Genomic DNA, 14,429 nt, shown 5'->3' with positions numbered 1-14,429 from the left:
GGGAGATGAATATTAGCAAATGGTAGAAAGTCTTTGACAAGTTCCAGTGCTCTAATATTAGATATCATTATATCCTTTTAAAAAATATTTTCTTCATATAATCACTTCTGATTGTTTATTTTCAATTCATTCATGAGTTACTATTTTCTTTCCATTCTTAAGGTTTGCTTACCACCAAAACTCCTAGCTCAGGTTGATACTACGTCACTCTGTAGGCTTTCCTGAGAGATTTTCTCCATTCTCATAGCTTCAACTAATGCTAGATGACTAAAATTCTGTATTTCCAACCCAGCTCTTTACAAGCCTTGTACACACAAAATTACCTGTTAACTGGGAATCTACTTTCACCTTCAACTTGTCCAGTGCATAAAATCAAGTTTTCTAGAACTTGGTTTTAATCTTAATTTATTCCTATTCAAATGACATCATTCCAACATTATAATTTCTTAATCAATTGAAATACCTTCCTAAATCTCTCCACTGTTCCTAGTCCATAGCCCCTTTGATTCCATTTATACCACAGCAGAGAAAGTGATCAATTTTTAAAATTTAAAATGCCCCAGCATGTAACTGTCACAAATAATAATTCTCATAAATGTTTCATAGTGTCTCCATATGGAGAAATTCTCAAACGTCTCAATTTCTTTAATGATTTGGCACTTAGTGACCAATCCAAACTTTTTCCTCTTCAATCTCAACCTTACATGCTGGATTTAACTACATAGAATTGCTTGTGTTGCTTCATCAATACTTTACCATCTCTTGCCACAATTATATATTCTGTGGTCCTTTCTTTCTAAAATTCTCTCAAGCTTTCTTTAATTCATTTCTCTTCATCCTCTAAAAATTATATATGGCATGATTTCTCTGACCAATCCACCCTTCTGGTCCTCTTTCTAATGATATCTTACGAATTTCTCTAGGAATTAACTTGTTTCATAACAGATATGCATGTGAGTACACGACTTGAAGAGAGAATCTGTTTCATTTTTGGTTCTATTATGCTTTATGCAGTTTGTGTTAATGGTAGAAAGATATTAACTAATCGAATGTAGTATAAGTAAAGATTTTGGTTTTCAAAAGAGATTTACCTGAGAAACAAAGTTGCTAATAAGTATCTTTGTGATACTGATCTTCTTTTAATTATTTTACCAAGTTTTGACTCTTTATAGGTAACTAATGAATACATGGAAATCCAACTCTGGGTAAAAGACTTGATGGAACCAGAAATAACTTCTTTGCCAATTTTCCTAAATGGAATACTATTCTCTTTCTCATAAATTGGCTCCAAATTTGTTTCTGAACTCACTACTAAAGGAAAACCTTGCCTATTATCTGAGTTTTGTTTTTACCTTTTTTTTATCCTACATAGTCCACAAATGTCCATGACTTTCTTTTTATCTCCTAAAAGGTTAAAAATTGTTTTCATCTTCTCTATCAATATCATGAATTATTATAGCTTATTTCTTCATTATCATATATAACTTGAATTTCTTCAGTATATCTAACAATATGTCATCACTTATTTCAGATTTACCAACCTGAATTTATCATTCACATTCTTTTAATATCTGAAAATAAAATCCTGATGCTGTATGATTTACTCTTTGATAGGTTTTATACCCGAGGATCCAGCTAGGAGATGTGGGGAGTAAAGGTTGAAGGTTGACTTTTTCCCCAGTCAAAGGGAGCAAAGGTGGATCCCTTTGCCTCAATGAGTCTGAACTGTGAACATTAGGTGAGCTGATTCTCCATTATTAGGGTGGTTGGAAGAGAACTAACTAACATTAGAGAGCAGAAGGGGCTCTGGTGATGGACTGCCCTTAATCCACATCCTCCCAGGGAAGGAGTTCCATTTGCTTCTAAAATGCTGGGGATTCTGGCCATGAAATATATTCCAACATTAAAATCTAAGACTCAATACATTGGCAGAATGAAATTGCAGCTTATATGATAGGCCTCAGGAAGCAGAGAGAGAAAGATAGGATGGAAAATTTAAAACACATGGTAAGGGGAAAACTGCTGAAAGAGACAGATGGACACCTGATTTGTTTCAAGCACTTAGGAAGATGCATTCAGAAATTGGATTAAATGAGAGGAAATTGAGACCAAAATTAGTGACTTAGATTTAAGAACATTAGCAGGGAAAGAATAGGAGTTTGGCAGGGAAGAAAAGGGACAGATGGAGGATCAGGAATGACAAAACAATTGATTGAAGAACATTTCTCCAGTCTTAATGAAGAAATGTCCTCGCACTGACTGTGCTGAGTTCGGGGCTGTACTGGTAAGAAAGAGTTCCTCAGTGGGCATATCCCAGTAAAATGCATGACTTTTAATGATAAAAACAAAACAAAACAAAACATAGTTTTAGGCGGCACCTGTGGCTCAAAGGAGTAGGGCACAGGCCCCATATGCCGGAGGTGGTGGGTGCAAACTCAGACCCAGACAAAAACTGCAAAAAAACCCAAAAAACAAAAAACAAAGTTTTACTCTCCATATGTAAGCATAAGTCACCAGCAGAGGAAAAAACAAAGGACTAATATTCTTAATTTTACCAGTTACCCACAGGATATCACTTAAAAACTACTGATTAAAAAAAGGGGGATTCAGACCAGAAATTCCAAATTTTCTTAAGATACTATTTGCATTTCAGGTGCAGAAAGGTGTTTGAAGATGTGCAAAAGTGTATCACTTAATTGTACCATCTGTGAAATATTAAGTAATGCTAATCTCTGTTCCCAGTTCTTTGCACAGAACTTCTCAAACTTTTATAATTTTTTGAGTGATGGGGGTGCTAGGAGAATCTTTCATCCTAGTGTTTGGTTCCGGCACCAGCTCCTGATGCAGAGCTCCCAAATTTTCTGGCACTCTTTTGGTGGTAAGAGTGTGTTTTGCCTGAACGAAATGACTTTGGTTGGCTTCTGAACAGGGACGGGCCAACGAAAAGACTGAGCCATGAATGTAAGCTTGGAGCTCTCAAACTCACCTTCCACTCTCTAAAAACAGGCGAGGGGCTGAAAATCCAGGTAATAATCAATCATACCTTCATGCAAAGCCTCTGTAAAAATCACTGAACTACAGAGGTTCAGAGAGCTTTACAGTTAACAAATGCATGTGTGTGCCAGTGCTCGCTTTAACCCCATGGACATGGAAAGTCTTTCGCTTGGGAATCTAGAATTCACCTATTTATTTCTTCATCTGGCTGCTAGTTTGTTATCTTTTATTATATCCTTTATTAATAAATCAGTAAATGCTAGTAAAATTTTTCTCTGTGTTGTTAGAGACAGAAAATTGTCCCAAGGAAGGGATCCTAGGAACCCCAATTTATATCAGGTAGGTCAGAAACACAGGTCACAATGTGGGACTTGGGATTGGCATTTGCCATCCTGTGGAAATGAGCTGTTAACCTGTGGGATTGTTGCTATCTCCAGATAGATGGTGTTAGGATTAAACTAAATTAGAGGAAACCAGGCTGATGTCTTCTGGGAAATTGCTTGGTTAGTGCTGGGGAGAAACCCATACACATTTTGTTGTTCAGAGGTGAATGGAGTATTCTGTATTGAGTAAGAGTAGGAAAAATGCTTCAGATTTCATGCCTCTATATTCTCCTATCCTCTACTTACCTAAGGAAAGTATCTGAAGATAAAAAGGAAAAGGACTACTAGCAAACAAAGTATTAACCAAAACTGGCACCTCAAAGTATGTCAATAAAGATAAGATGAAATGACTTGGTGCCTGTAGCTCAAGCAGCTAAGGTGCCAGCCACATCCACGAGAGCTGGCAGGTTTGAATCCAACCCAGACCCACCAAACAACAATGACAACTACAACCAAAAAAAATAACCAGGCATTGTGGCAGGTGCACGTGGCCCCAGCTACTTGGGAGGCTGAGGCAAGAGAATCACTTAAGCCCAGGAGTTGGAGGTTGCTGTGAGCTGTGATGCCATGGCACTCTACCCAGCATGACAGCTTGAGGATCTGTCTCAAAAAAAAAAAAAAAAAAAGATGAAATGATGCCATGAAACTTGAAATACACTGATAGATGTAGTTATAAATGGAGATACATATATCATTGGTCATATATACACATACATATATATATTTGTGGAATAAACTATTGATGGTTAAGATTATACTTTCTGCTACTGTTTGAATACCACATAAGACTTACAGAATGTACATGTTGTAAGGATGATTTCACTAATAGCTACACTATTTCAGCCAAAGTTCAAGGTAGGCAGGAAGGCTGAGAGGAAAGTCTGAGTTTTTCCAACAGTTTCATTCTGTTGAAAGAAGAAAGTTTTATTGTATTCTAAATAAAAATGAGAAAACAAGTAAAAGAGAATTAGAGCATCTGGTGAGTGAGATAGGAATTGGGGAGGAGCAGTTGTTATAACAAAGAGAGTAAACTCAAGTGATAGAGAAAAATAATAAACATTAAATCAATGGGAAAAATATAGTAAAAAGTTCAACTACTTGCTGAAGGTGGAATGTTTTGAAATTGATAAAATCAACATAAAGAAAGCTCTGATTTAAAACAAGTAATAACAAAGTTCAAGAAAATTAGGTATGTCAGTACCTAAATTAAAAATGAAAGAGCTAAATATCTAATTTGATAATCTTTATTGATAATGATTTCAGCAACCTCATCAATAGATGAATGCATTTTAATTAAAGGAAGAGGTTATTCTATATTGAAGCAGATAGGAAATAGATATTTAAGTTAGATATTTCAGGTATTGAGTGAAAAGAAACAGATATATTATAAAATATGTAAACCAATAAAAAGCAAGGGTTATGGGAATAATATGTCTTATTTGAAGAAAACTAAAACAAAAAAGATCAGATCACCTGACCTTTCAGTTATAGAATCAGAAACAAGTACATCTCTATGGTAATGGAGGGTGGAAATTTGGATCCTGATAATTGGCTTATAAAGAAAAAGTCAGTATAGGAATATGCGAGCTCCTAAAACATATATTGAAGTCACTTCTTGATTTTGTTCATAGTAATCTAAAGACTGTGAACTTCCTGATCTTAATGGGATACTGAAGCCAATTGGTTTAGAAGTTGCAAACCATATACACCCAACCGGGTGCAACAAATATTGTTAAAATTTCTTAGGTTATCATAGTATAGGTACCAGAAGCAATTATATCTCCTCAAGAGAAAATGGAAATCAAAATTATGCCCCCAAACTGATGTTTGATGTTTGATCTTTAGAATACATTCTCAATTAATGATTATGTATGTGTATACTGAAATGCTATATCTAAGTCAGATTTCTAAATCACCTACCATAATTTCCTGTAGTAATAAAACTGACTTTCCTGATAGCTTAGATATATTTAAGATGTGTTGAAGTGTGGTTTAATAAGGAACTTTACACAGGCTAGGGTATATCCATTTCTAAGCTCCTAGTACATTGTCTTCTCAATGTCAAACTTATCCAAGTAGTTAGACAGTTAAGAAAACTAGTAAAGAAATAAATATATCCTGAACCAACTTGTTGGTCTGAATTCTCCTAACTCCTTTTGAAAGCTGTGAAAACTTTATATAAGTGTAGTAGTAACGTCATGATTTGTTTTCACTGTCTAAGCCTTTTGAAACACATGTTAAAAATGATTTGCTGGTGTTCATATCCTGTCCAATAACACCTATAAAAATTGGACTCTTGTACTCTTAATTCTCTTTGGAAATCTACTATTGAAGAATACTTCATTCTGAAATGTTATGTTTCCACATATAATTCTCAATAAAAATCTTTAAAAATAGCAACCACTCCAACATGTATTAAATTATAGAATTGGGTTTTTCTTCTGTTTTATACCTTAACGTGAGTCTAAGATTTTTGATATGATTTCACACTGAAATAATCGGTAAAAAGTTAAAACCTATACTATTGAGAAAAATCACATATACCCTGTGAAATATACAGCTACTATGTACTCATAATAATAAAAAAACTTTATAAAGCTTTGCATCATATAATACCACTGAAGATTTAAGGAAAAGATAAAGGTAGATAAGTCAAAGAAAAGATGGAGGAAAAGAAAGGAAGGGGGGAAAATAAGAAGAAAGAGAGAACTAGATTGTGCCATACAAAGATAAAGACTTCTCTTGTCAGATTAAAACTTAACACTCAGTAATCTAATATTAAACCCTCAAAACAAAGAAACAGTATTAAGTTATAACAAAGGAATTGGCAAAGAAATAAACACATTTAAAACAAAGACATATGGAGTGGAAATATTGAGGAAGAATTTTAGAATATATATAAACAAAAGGATAAAGAATAGAATCATATATTAATAAAATATGTAGAGACAAAGATATTCTTCTTAAGTTCATTTGATCAAACATGGCATTAGCTAAATGTATTGAAAACAAGTGGTAGATCTGGAGAAAAGGTTCAACATAACTTGTAACACTCAGCTAGATCGTATAAGGAAAAGAACTTGAAAAGATTTACTTAATAATACCATCAATAAACTTGATATAATAGTTTTATAAAAAATCATAAGTCTTTCCGATTGTGAGTATATACATGTTTTCACATGTCCATGTAATTGTACGTTTTAACTATTAGTCTTCCACCAAAAGCACCATTTCTGAAACAAGTTGAAAATGCATTATTGTTTTATAAGATTATATTTGGAAAAAATGTTCAATATTTGAATTAATTTCAAGAATATTGGCATGCATTTTATATTTTCTTGCCAATTTTCTATATGTATGCAAATAGGTATACATGTATGACTTTATTCAGAATAGGTACCTAAAAATTACATTCTTTTCTATTCTCATGATGGTTAATACACCTAATTTCTTATCTCAGGCTAGTCTCTATTATACTTATCCCCTCTCTCAGAATCTTGTAACACGTTTATCTACTAGCTACTACTCATAAACCTTGAGATCTAAAAGCTAGTAAGTGAATGTGGATCAATGGAAATCTGTCAACTATTCCAGAAAATCAATTATACATCGTCTCTCTGAACTGAAAATAATCCAGCAGCATGAATTCTTCTATGGTACAGAAAACATATCACTTTATATTTAAATGTAGTGTATGATTAGTTTTAGAATATTTTTAAGAAAGTGAATTATTTCAAACAGTAGATGCATCTAACATCATATTCAACGTTCTCTATTTTCACTTATTAACATTTAAGTGAATTAAATGTTAAGAATTGGCAAAAATGTTGAAAATTAATCTTAATAAGTAATAGTAGTCTTTTTCATCATTTTTATAAACATTTGTAATTCTCTGAAAGGTAGGAGGGAAAGTGATAAATATCGTTAAACATAGTGAAGTGAAATTATATTTTGTTTAATATTGTGATTGAAAGAGAACAGATATAGAAAATATATCACTGAAGAATGAGAATTAGATTCTGAGAGTTGATTGATAAAAAATATATTCAAGCTACTATAACCTCTAACAAACAGTACATAATATCATGTTACAATCTGCAAACTAAAAGAATGGGAGTTTTATAGGTCACTTCCTTTGATACTATCAACACTGTGACTGTTTTATCACCATTTACGGGAAAAGAAACCAAATTTAGAACTGGAGAAAGGGGCTAGAGCGAGAACATTGGGTTTAATCCTGGGGGCAGATGAGTTACCAAACCAGGGATTTATTTTTACTGACTGAATCCTGTTCACAACATTTGAAGTGCATTACCTGCTATGTGACACTCTAAGAGTGGACCAGTTGAAGAGATTGTTGAATTCAATTCCAAAAATGACTATATTACTCTTCAGCCGCTGACATGCTGTTTCCTTTGTGGACATTCTGAACCACATAATTCATGGTACTTTCTTGTTCATAGCAGAGGCTAAAAGAGTATAGGGATAAACCGGTGGCCAACTTATTGTGAGAGAATTGAAACTTTCGTATTGTTTTTTATTTCTTTGTTTTTGTTATTTCTGAAGTTCCAACATTCTTGTACCTGAATCTACCTGCTAAGTCTGTATCCATTTGGAATTTTTCCCTTTTCCCAAAGTAGATGGTATAAAAATAAAAGCAAAAATATTCAAATTGACTGTTGTTCTGTGAGGGAGGTCCCTGAGAGGTACAGATAATTCAAATGTCTTCTCTTCATTAATCATCATTGATGACTTAAATCAAAGTTGCCTACTTCTTGATCTCCTCATTCTTATAAAATGATTCTATGAAAGCTGTTATTTTTCTTTTCTTTTCTTTTTTTTTTTTTTTTTTGAGACAGAGTCTCACTATGTCACCCTGGGTAAAGTGCCATGGCGTTATAGCTCACAGCAACCTCAAACCCTTGGGCTTAAGCAAATCTCTTGCCTCAGCCTCTCGAGTAGCTGGGACTACAGGCACCCACCACAACACCCGGCTACTTTTTGGTTGTAGTTGTCATTGTTGTTTTACAGTCCTGGCCTGGATTCGAACCCACCAGCTCCGGTATATGTGGCGGCACTCTAGCCACTGAGCTACAGGCACTGAACCCGAAAACTGTTATTTTTCATTTCTGTTATTGTCTTGTTTATTAAAATCTCTGCAATAGGGATTGCTACATGGCATTTCCTTCCTATAATTATTGCATTACTTAGTAATTAGCAAGCAGCATTTGAACCATGTACCTTCTTTAATGTCAGAGTTGCAAAGAATGAAAATAACCTGCCCATAGGTTGGAGGTTGCATTGGGGTTAACTATATCTCTCATGAGTCCCATAGGAACACCATCTGTTGTATGAAATATGTGGTGGACAAATATCCTCACAATTTTCCTATGAAAGAATTTTATCATCATTACCTTTGGACTATGATATTGGCCAACTCAGTGTTCCATGCCTTGTTCAAAGAATGTCAATATCTGCAATTTAAATGTTGATCTATAGACTCCCTATCCAAGTGTTAGCCCCACAATATTCCATCTATAATAGGAAGCTACCCACGCCCTGAACATTGCCATTTGGTAACACAAGAAATGGCTTTTTAAAATTCATAAAACAGCAGATCTGTGTTTCAATTTACCATAGCTTCTATATCATGGAAACTCCACAAGGTGTAGACAACCAAACAAAATGCAATATTCTGAAATATGTGAAAAGTTTCCAACCATATTTCAGAACAGTGAATGATGCTGCATTTTCAGTGTTTATGGAAACCCCACCATAAAAGACATCTGAGAATAGACTATTTTTCAGTCATTTATGTTTATGCATACATATGTGTATAGATATAAATGAAACACAGTATCACTATCATCTTAAAAAGGATGGATGTAGCATCTCATTGTAGCAAATATGACAAAATTTATTTCTACTCTTACTTCTGTACTGAAAAAAAAAAAAAAATTCCAGCTTAGCTTTTACCAGACTCAGATTCTAAAGTGTTTTTACATAAGATCTCCTATTTTAAAATCTTTATTGTCCCAAATAGCAAGAATTTCAATAGAACTGTTACTTACTACAAGTTATTATTCTACACATTCTGGTAAAATAGCAATACCTCTCTATATCCTTAATTATATTTATAAGTCAATAATCACCATTTGATATCCTTCACTAGTTCTTTGTAAATTTAGCTTCAAATCTTTTATCCTGACCTTAAGGCAAACTAGATAATTCAAGTAGAGGTGAGTTTCATCCAAGTTTGTTTTTCCATAGTCAATAAAAAATGAAATGTAGTTTTATAAGCCCAAATCTATTTATTACAATAAAAATGTGTTTAGTGTGTAGTGTATGTTTTATAAAACATACATGCATACGAATGAATGAATAGGTAAGTGATTCAATACAAAGAGCTTTCCTTCCCAGCGAGTATTTTAAACAAGTTTATAGGTAGCGCATTTAAGTAATTTAAAAAATATTTTCAGGAACTTATGAAACTTCTCTGTAGACAACCAGAGTAAACATTATATTAATACTTTTTCCTCATAAAAACAATGGAGAGATTTACTAGGACAGCTATCACAGGTCATACCTCTGGATTAGAAGTCCCTATACAGACTGTGTATGTGCGTATATAAGTGTGCAGTAAGGCAGGGAGAGGGGTTTGGAGCTATGAATCATCCACAGGTATGCACAGGTGTCCAGTTCTCTGGATAAAGAGTTTAAATTTAATCGGAAGTTTGTGCATAATTATTATGCTCTTTGCTTTCACGAGTCCAGAGTTGGAAGACAAATTATCAAATCATCACACAAAGAGGTAACAAAATAAAGGTTAAGATTATTGATAAAGTGAGCAAAGCAGAATTTCTACAGAGATCAGAGGTGCAACAGTGATTGTATATTTAAGCTAAGATGGCATCACTTGAAATACCATTATATTTCACATCAGCAAGAACAAAACACCTTCCTATCATTTCCAATACTTCATCAATTTTAATATACAACCCAATCTTAGAGACAGTCGATAGTAAAAAGAATGTGGATCTTGGAATCAAATATTTGTATTCACTTAGTCGAGAATGAATTATAATCACAAAAAATAGTTTAGAGTGAATATTCTTTTGAAAATCTTTATCTTAAGAGAGGTATGTGTCAAGGGCACTCTTCACTCTTCATGTGTCTCCACAGTTGAAATACACAATTACACACAAAGATAACAGCAACTTACAGTTTGTAAACTTATCGATCAGTTTTACCCATTATTTTTAATTAAATCACAATGTATAGAAGTATAACACAAATGCTGTTTTGTGTTCTACATTTTTTCTTTCCTGGATTCAGTAAGTGTAAAAGTAACAGTGGGACTTCCTTGAATAATTGAACAGAAGTATCTCTGCCGCGCTGGCCGGGCCTCTCCCAGAGCGGTGCTCTCTGAATGCAACGTTTCATTCTGTCCCTCTTTTCCTTGTTATGAGGTCAAAGGATTGTTCTTCAATGTTCCAGGTGCAGTCAAATAGCCGTCCAAGTAAACAGCCTTTACAAGGCGAACCTCCAGGTAGACCATAACTTTTCTACTTTGTCGAACTCACCTGACAAGACAAGAAATACTGCTCTGAATAGCTATAGCCAGAAGCACTTTACATTCACAGCCAGACTTCCACTTCACTCCCCAGAAGGAATCACACACCTTCAATCAGATACCTTCTCTTTCTAAGGTCTCTTTTGTTCCGAACTGTAAGAAAATATTGAAATAGATACGCAGACAAGTTCATTTATAAGGAATAGATTGCTATTGACATGAGGTATTATTACAAAGTCAATGGTAACAGAAATGATACTTTAATGTTAAAGACAATATCCGTTGCCATAAAGCAGCTAAAAACAGTGAAACTCTTTTTTTAATACCAGCATTGAAATTCTAAAAGCATGAAATAATCTTACAGGCAGTCACCCTTCTTTTAAATTTTGTTCTGTCAAACTGTAATTTCCCAAATATAAAAAGATATAACTACAGAGTAAATGCATATCAGGATTTATTCAACTCATTAATAAGAGTACCAGTAAGAGGAGAAGGTTGATTCCAAGAAAATTTGAGGAATAGGTGCTTTCACAGTCTATTAGGGAAAACATTTAAATAGAATATGAGAATAAGATCACTAGATTAGATATAACATAGATCCATACCCTAAAGGCCAGTAAGACCATAATCTTTGGGGATATCTCTTTGACTGGACAGATATCTACAAATAGGTATGTAATTTCCCAGTAACTAAGCACAAATACACTAGCACATAAAACCAAAATGAAGACCCATCCTTTCAGAAAAGTAAATAATCCTTGGGTGGACCTGTTAATAGTACAATATGACACTCAGAGGATATATATATATATATTAATATAACCTCTTGCTTTATTCCCTTGGTCCAGATTATATTTTTTCTTGCAATTCATTTTATTTGACCACATGAATGCCACTTAAAAATCTGATTTGCCTTAATAAGAGAAGTTGTTAAGATGTTTGAAGATGGGTTATAAAGGAAAAACTGTTTACTTAATAAAAATCCAGAAGTGGCTCAGCACCTGTGGCTCAAGTGGCTAAGGCGCCAGCCACATACACCTAAGATGGCGGGTTCAAATCCAGCCTGGACCTGCCAAACAACAATGACGGCTGCAACCAAAAAATAGCCAGGCGTTGTGGCGGGGGCCTGTGGTCCCAGCTACTTGGGAGGCTGGGGCAGGAGACCTGCTTGAGCCCAGGAGTTGGGGGTTGCTGTGAGCTGTGAAGGCACAGCACTCTACCCAGGGGGATAGCTTGAGGATCTGTCTCAAAAAAAAAAAAAAAAATCCAGAAGTTAGGATGTCTGCCAAGATATCCAAAAAATTTGTAGATTGCATCTGATAATTATTTTGACATTTCTACTGCACTAAGAGATTCCTGTATTTCAGGTAATATACTTTATATAGCAAGAGAAAAAAATACATTCAAGTAATTCTAAGATTATCTTGTCCAAATCTTGAAAATCTCCCAATATACTGGAAAGGGGGAAAAATAGTTCAGTAATTAGGACTAATTAGCCAGGTTAATAAATGAATACATGAAAAAACCTATAATTTAAACTTCACGTTTTAATCTTGAACAATACCATCATCATGAAATTAATTCTAATGAGGTGAAAAGTTCTTTTTAATACATCATAGTTCTCTTATAGTAGTTCTGTATTTACACCACTACAACAATTTACTTTTCTTTTTGATTATGTTGTATTATAATTTTAAAATTTCGTGATAATATACACAGGCAATAAAAAGTTTCTTTCTGTTTCTTCAGAAATTACACTGTAATTAATATATGTTTTTCTAGCAAAGTCTGATAATGACTTTGTAATAACGCTGCTATGTTTATTTTCAAAGCAAAGAGGTACTTTCTAAGATTAGAAGTATGCAAGTATATTACCAATTTATTAAAATTACTTCCCAAATGAAAATATTTTTACATGTTTTACAGTATTATTTTGAAACATTAACATTTGCCATTGTTACCTTCAGAAAAATTATTTTGTTTTGTGTAGGAGTTTGGATGATTTATTTCACAAACTCATCCTAGATAAAGTGGCACATACCCCATTGCTGAATATCACCAGGGTCACCTTTGAAAGACTCCTTTTGGCCATCTGGTGACCACAGTGATGTTCACCAGTGAGGTATGTAGCATTTTTTTAGGGTGAGCCACGAACTTAACTTTCTGACCTCATATGCATCTAACATTTGATCATTCTAGAATGAACACAGAAAATATGACGGAAAATATTATATTAGTGAATAGAATGATTCCACGTAATTTGTCACTTTTTACTTTTGCTTCCATGGGCTTTTGAATAGAGAATAACAGAAGTAATTGGCCTAAGGTATTTCACACAAAGAGAAATACTACAGTGAACACCTGATTTTGTTTTCCTCAAGCTCGCTAGAAGTATCAAGCAGATGCCACATTCACGTCTTCAACAGACAATGAGTAATATTTTCTTTTTCTTTTTCCTGATATTGGGAATTAGTCACCTGCATTTACTAAAGTTATAGGACACAGATTAAGAAATGGTAGTAACAACCATTTCTTCATTTTAATAAAATATTCTTAAGAAAACAGAACAGAAACCAAAATGTTTTTTCAGTAAAGCATTTTGCAAGGATAGAAAGAGATTTTCCGCATTAAAAAAACAAAAAAAGAAAGAAAGAAAGAAAGAAAAGGTCACCTGTAGACCTAGATACATTTGTATATATACATTTTCAATATTTACAACTTCTTATATGTTAAGTGGGAATTTGCATTAGGGATAAGGAAATTATATGAAGCCTCCTTGTCAAAATGTGAACAAGTTGGCGTTCTAAATCATGATTTGCACCAGAGATGAGAGGTGACCCTGCAGTATATATTTCATGCTCTAATTACCCTGCCTCTGCCTTGTCAGTTAATATGATTGTTGAACTTAAAAAGACTCCTTCAGTGTATATCTATAATGCAGCCTGGACTGATGGAAGTGAGTTTGCTAATATAACTTTGAAAAGCTTGACAGTAAAACGAATGTGACGTCTTTCTAAAAAAGAGAAGCCAACTAGATGTGAATTCAAAAGAAATAGAGAAAGAAAATATGCAAAAGTAAATGGATTAAAATTTAAACCTACAGTCTCTCATGTAATGACTAACACATATGGAGTTTACTAAATTCCCTACGGTAATTAACAGGACTGATCTGTTCTAAGAAAGGAACTTACTGAAAGCAGATGGAGGAATAAGCCGGCTAATAAACAGTTACCACACTCCGAGCTTCTACCCTGAGGAGTTTCTTACACTACTCATTACTTTTTTACCTTTTTAAAGAGATTCTGTACAAAAGGCATAGGATAAGCTCAGGGAAGATATTAAAGTGTCAGATACAAAAGTACATATGCTTTATGATCATCAGTAAAGCATAAGCTGGCTTATGTCTTACTCTTTGAGACTTGCTCTTCCCAATTGAACATATTAGCAGTGAAGGAGAGTTAGTGTAGTGACAGTGGCAC

Source organism: Otolemur garnettii, unplaced genomic scaffold, assembly GCF_000181295.1.
Source record: "Otolemur garnettii isolate 467f Iridium unplaced genomic scaffold, OtoGar3 scaffold00009, whole genome shotgun sequence".
In the NCBI taxonomy this organism is placed as follows: domain Eukaryota; kingdom Metazoa; phylum Chordata; class Mammalia; order Primates; family Galagidae; genus Otolemur; species Otolemur garnettii.
Note: the sequence above shows the minus strand (reverse complement) of the source record.